Raw genomic sequence first — 5,769 nt, forward strand, 5'->3', positions numbered from 1 at the left:
TATTACGTGTTGTGACCACATGATTTTTTTTATTAACTGGAATCTTAAGAACTGATCCAGTCATGCTACAGGCTGTGCTCAGAATGGCATACTACCTTTACTATGCAGCGAGTTATTTATCTATAATTATAGTGTTTATTGGTATTGTTGGATTTGCTTTTATTGTCATTTTAGTTTCGTTTAGGAATTGTTTTGTGCTTTTTATATAAAAAAAGATAGATTTAGGAATTTTAGTTCAACTTAAACCCATTTTATTTTAGTTAGTTGGCAGTTTTTCATCTGATATTTATATTTTGTTAATTTCAGCATTATTTTACAAGAAGAGTTAACCCAACACTGGAGAGTAATGTGTATTTTATTTTTGCAGAGTACCTGGAATGACCTGCTGCATTTTGTGTGGAAGTAATCCAATGTGCTTGACTTGATCTCCTATTTCTAATTTCCTATTTCTGCTTGAACTGCCAACAGTAAGGACATGTTTTGCACAAAAACATGACAATGTAATGCACATGTTAAAATGTAATTGCTTATTATTGGGTACTTTCACATACTACTTTTTAAAAATTGCAAATATGCTAATATTTCATTCTAAGCATAGCCTTAAATTGTGTTTTGTGAGGAGTAATTAACTATTGAAGACATTTTTTACCTCTTCGAGCAGTCACCCAAATGTTTTTGAAATTCTTGAAAATATCTGTTTTGCAGAAGAAATAGTCACAGAGGCTTGGGGTGACATGATGGTGAGTAAATGACAGAATTTATGTTTTTTAACTCTCCTTTTAAATTTTAGTCTTGCTCACACAATTGTACATTATGCACGGTTGTATCATGACTTCTGAAAGGAATATAGCATACGAGTCACATGGACCACTTTTATGATTATTTTGAGTGTTCTTATTGAAACATGAAAGCTTCGGTACCTGTTTTGTATGGAGGAGAGCGACTAACGTAATCTTCATAATTGTTCCTTTTAAGATCCAAATAGGGATATACGACTTTGGAATGACATGAGGGTGAGTAAATGATGACCGTTTTCATTCTTTACTGAACTAAGCTTGTATTCTTTGAGCATGGAATAGAAAAAGTGTGTGAAAGAACTCAAATGTCTCGCTGCCAGAGTCTGTTTCCTCAGGGTAAATAAACCGCTCACCACCCAGAGGACCGCGTGTGTCATACTAACTTATCAGCAAACAGTTTCAAACACTCCCTGAGAGGGTTTTAGGTCAAGAAAATCGGTGGAATGTGTCAAACGAGACCCGTTCTCTGTCCTCCTCCATTGACAGGGGGCAGAGAGAAAGTGTAACACCACAATGGCCCCAAATTTCTCTCCGTCCAATTCTTCACTCCTACTCCAACACACGGTTCCGCAACACAATAACTCATCTTTGAGTCCAAACAATGCTTTTGTTCTCCATTTTGTGCCCCTCCTCTGCATCCCTTCATCTCTCTCTCCCTGCATCCCTTGTTTTGGTGCTCCCTGTGACATCCCTGCCATGTGAGAACAAGAGCCGAGGGTAGAATGGAGGGAGGAAGAAAAGACAGATCGCTGCTTTGTCCCGACGTGACCCAGCTGAATGTCAGCTCTGTTGCCATTAGGCGTGCGTGTGTGTGTTTCTGCACCAGTCCATGAATTTAGCTTGATGATGTCAGGCAGTTTTAAGGCTAAAAGAGTGTGTGTGTATTCTGTTTGGTGACATATAGGCTTAATGTCATCAGATATAATGTACACTGCATGGCCTCAAAAAGTATTTGGACAGTTTAACCACTCATAAATAGATAAGCATCTGCATTATATAATAGTTGAATTAATAGTTTGTTTGGTTTAAAATAATAAAACTTTTAAAAGTATTGCAACATTTTTATGTTGTGAAATGTTAGTGGAACATGATCAAAAACCACATTGGGACTAGAAAGCCATTGCAAAAATAAAATATAATAATAAAGATAAAATAATTATGTGAAAGATCTAGCTTAATTTGATTGTTGTTATTATTATTTATTTATTTTTGTTGTGCACACACTCTTAAAATAAAGGTTATTTATTGACTTTGGTTGTTCCATTTGGTTGAAGGTTCTTTATAGAGGAAAAAGATTATTTAGATTATTAAAATGTTCTTCACACTAAAGAAAGAAAAAAATTATTATTTTAAGAACTATTCAAAGTAAGGTTCTTTAGGAAACCCAAAATGGCTCTTCTATTGCATCTCCTACAAAAACCCCTGTTGAAACCTTCATTTTTAAGAGTTTTGACATGCCACAGACATGATTAGCGCAGTGTGTGTATATGAATACCAGTAAAACACCTACATGTATATAAAACAGTGATAATGTTTCAGTATGGTTGACATAAAATGACCTTCTCTTCAAAGCTCCCAGGCAAATCTTTGCGGTGGTTTTGCATATTTTTACAGTTATTTGTAAAGGTTCCTTCAGCAGTATATAAAGCAGATATGCAATCATTTCAATTTCATTTCACATTAGTCTACACTTCAGCGGTTTTTCTCATGTATACTGTTTTTTTGCATCTGTGCGTCACACACATACACAGTGATCTCTTATCTACTCTCAATTTTCTCTCTTTTGCAGGTTTTTCTCCAGCCTGTCTTTCTTTCCCTTCGCTTATTCTACAGCTGTCAGTCAAGACTGTGTGTTCCAATAGCTCTCACTTGGGATTCAGCTGATGGTGCATTTTGATTGGTCCTGCTGTCAAAGTCAAACCCAATGTCAACACTGTGGTCATGCTCTTTGATTTCCATCCGTATGCAACAAACAAGCATTGTCTAATATACTCGCATTAGCGTTACTTCGAATGCATCGCCTTGTTTTAATGCATTCTCATCTTCGAGTTGTTTATTCATCTTTGTCTCTTTGTTTTTAGCTGAATACCCTCTGAGATTACAGCAAATTGGCCAAAAATTCCCAAACTGGCATATTTGCAGAAATGTCTAATAAGGTTCACAATCCCTGTAGATCTGAACTTAAAAAAGAAGGGAGAAGGGACCTGTAACCTTGGAAACCAGGGGAAATGTCATATTCCTCTGCTTTTGTTAGCTGACTTACTGACTATTGTGCATCATTACATTTTTCAATTAGAGTAAACTGTAATTAGTTGCTTTTTTATCTTGTTTACTTATAGCTAGCTTGCTTAGCAGTAAATGGTAAAACCTAGTATTTCCACTATAAACTATTACAAAATGTACTGTGCCATTGATGGCATCAGATGGCATTAAATTGATATTTTAAACTTTTTCACCAGTTAATCTAGTTTAACTTTTTGTTGATACAGAAGTTGTGATTGTCTTTTCTTTCCTAAATTGTGACGTATATCCCAGTGAAATGGCTTCTCGAACAAGAAAAAAAAATGTAGGACGGACTTGATTTTATCCTTCGGGAATTGTTTGGATGGTTTTGGTTTGCCATTGTGATGTCATGTGAGTGACAGGTTGTCCCGCCCTTATTAAGGATTATGAGGGCCCGTGAATTAAAAAAAGAAAGATGTGCACAGACAAATCATTTATTCCAAATACTGCAATATTTCATAAAAAAACAAGAATGGTCAGTTTTGAGATCATTGGCGATCTTATAGGGGACCAAAATACATTTGAGAACAGTGCCCTATTTTCCTTTATCCAGTTTGCCAGTCATTTTGTTATGCCAGTGTCCTCATATCAACCCATGTGTTTATATCTTCCGTTTCTAATATGTTCTGTCTGTTTTACTGCCATCTTACTGGAATAAGAGGAGTGGGTGGGAGACTGGAGGAGGAAAGAATGCAAACCTTTGTCTACAGACAAAACGATGGTGGAAGAGAAAGAAAGCAGCTCTAAATTAGACCCGCCCGCTCACCCCATGTCTTTCTGTCTGTCTTTCTTTCTGTATTGTTGTGTCTGGAAGACGTCAGCAGAGGAGAGGAATCTGGAGAGAGGGAGACATGGAAAAAGAGAGATGGAGAAAGAGATGTCTTTGTCTCATCTCTTAAACTTGTCCTGGTGAAAGGGCAGCGAGAGGAGAAACAGGGTCAGGAGGTGACTTTCTCTTTCTCCCTGTCTTTCTCTCTTGCCCCCGCCTTGCTTTTCTCCTTGATGTCATATTGTAATGATCATGCTTTCATTTAACTTGATTGTTGTTAAAGATATAGTTGTAAAAGGGTTAGTTCTTGTAGCTCAACAAGTAGAGCCACGGTCATGGGTTCAGTTACCAGGGAATGCATGAACTGAAAAGATGGATGCTTTGAATACAATGTATGTTTGGATAAACATGTCACATGTAAATGTAAAAAAAATTTACAATTCTGTCATTTACTCTGTCGTACCAAACTTGTGACTTTGGAAAACAAAATATATTTTGAGAAATGTCTCTGTGTTTTTTGTCCATAGAATGGAAGTCAATGTTACCAGCATCCATCAATGTCGCCTTTTATCTTCTGCAGAAGAAAGCAAGCTATAAAGGTATGAAATGAAGCTGTGAAAATGTTAACAGAATTTGCATTTTTGGGTGAACGATCCCTTTAACCCTGTAAAGTCTTTTTTTTTTTAATGGAACAGTTTAGACTTTAAAAAAAGTTTGCATTTTGTATCATATTTGATACATCAGGCTTTTATGGCTAATATATAGAGGAGCTCACACTTGAGGAAAAAGCTTTTTTTATTCAAAACAATGCAATGCAATATAATTATTAAAGAGATGTACAGATAAACAATCCTCAAAAGTCTGTCATATTTGATACTTGCATGTGTGAATAATCAAGTTGCTTCAGTCCAGTAAAAGGTCACCTTAAAATATTACTAACAATCTAAAAGTTCTTTTTACATTTACTTTATAAAAATCAGTAAATTTCCCACAGCAAAAAGACGAGTATAATAATCTAAAAGTGGACGTGTAGAATTACACTAAAAGGCCTTTTACTGACTAAGAAAGTAATTGTCAATCAGAGGGCAGAAAGCTTTGTAGATTGTGTAAACGGGTTTTTCAGTTTCGATCATGTTATATAGACATACATACATCTTTAACCCTATATGTACGGTTTATAGGGTTAAAGATGAAGTGTTAGTCAAATTTAATATGCAAATTAACGTAGGTTGATTCTCTCGGAAGTCTAAACACAATGGCGCTATCAACTTTGCTTTGTAAACATTGGCTTAACCATTTGGCTTGAATTTGGGGCATGAAAAACAGTTAGACCGAATAATGGCAGACAGGGGAATGGTCTGGAAACCTGTTTGAAAATATTATCCCTCCTTTTCCATTTTGGTGATGCTTGCGGCACATAAATTACACCCTTCACCTTTAAATCCACCTTTTCTGTAATGTGAATGTGAGTGGCATTCAGATGGCGACCAGGTCAGGACAGGTGAGATGGAAAAGACCTGCAGCTCATTGTGTTTTCAGACCGACAGCTTCTCCGGGTATGTTTTGTTTATAGAGCCGAATCATCTGCATAAGAGAGAAAGGATTACAGACAAACAGCACTCAACCGTGACAGGATAAGGAGAAAGGAGGTATCAGACTATTAAGCCACAGATACACACACCCACATACACTGAACTCCAAATATAATCTGACTCTTCTTTATTGCTGTAGTGTCTTTGTCCTTCAAATTTGATCTTTCCTTGTTAAACAGATGCTGTGATGCTTTGATTAACTGGCTGGGGAACGAGAGAGAGGATTCATTCTCAGGTTATTGTATCACTCGCCTTTTCTATATCGTGTTCACATAGACAGTCTTTTAGAAGGAGACAAAGAGAGAGAGTGAGCGAGACTGTCCTATCA

This window comes from Scardinius erythrophthalmus (assembly GCF_964197995.2).
Source record: "Scardinius erythrophthalmus genome assembly, chromosome: 9".
Classification (NCBI taxonomy): Eukaryota; Metazoa; Chordata; class Actinopteri; order Cypriniformes; family Leuciscidae; genus Scardinius; species Scardinius erythrophthalmus.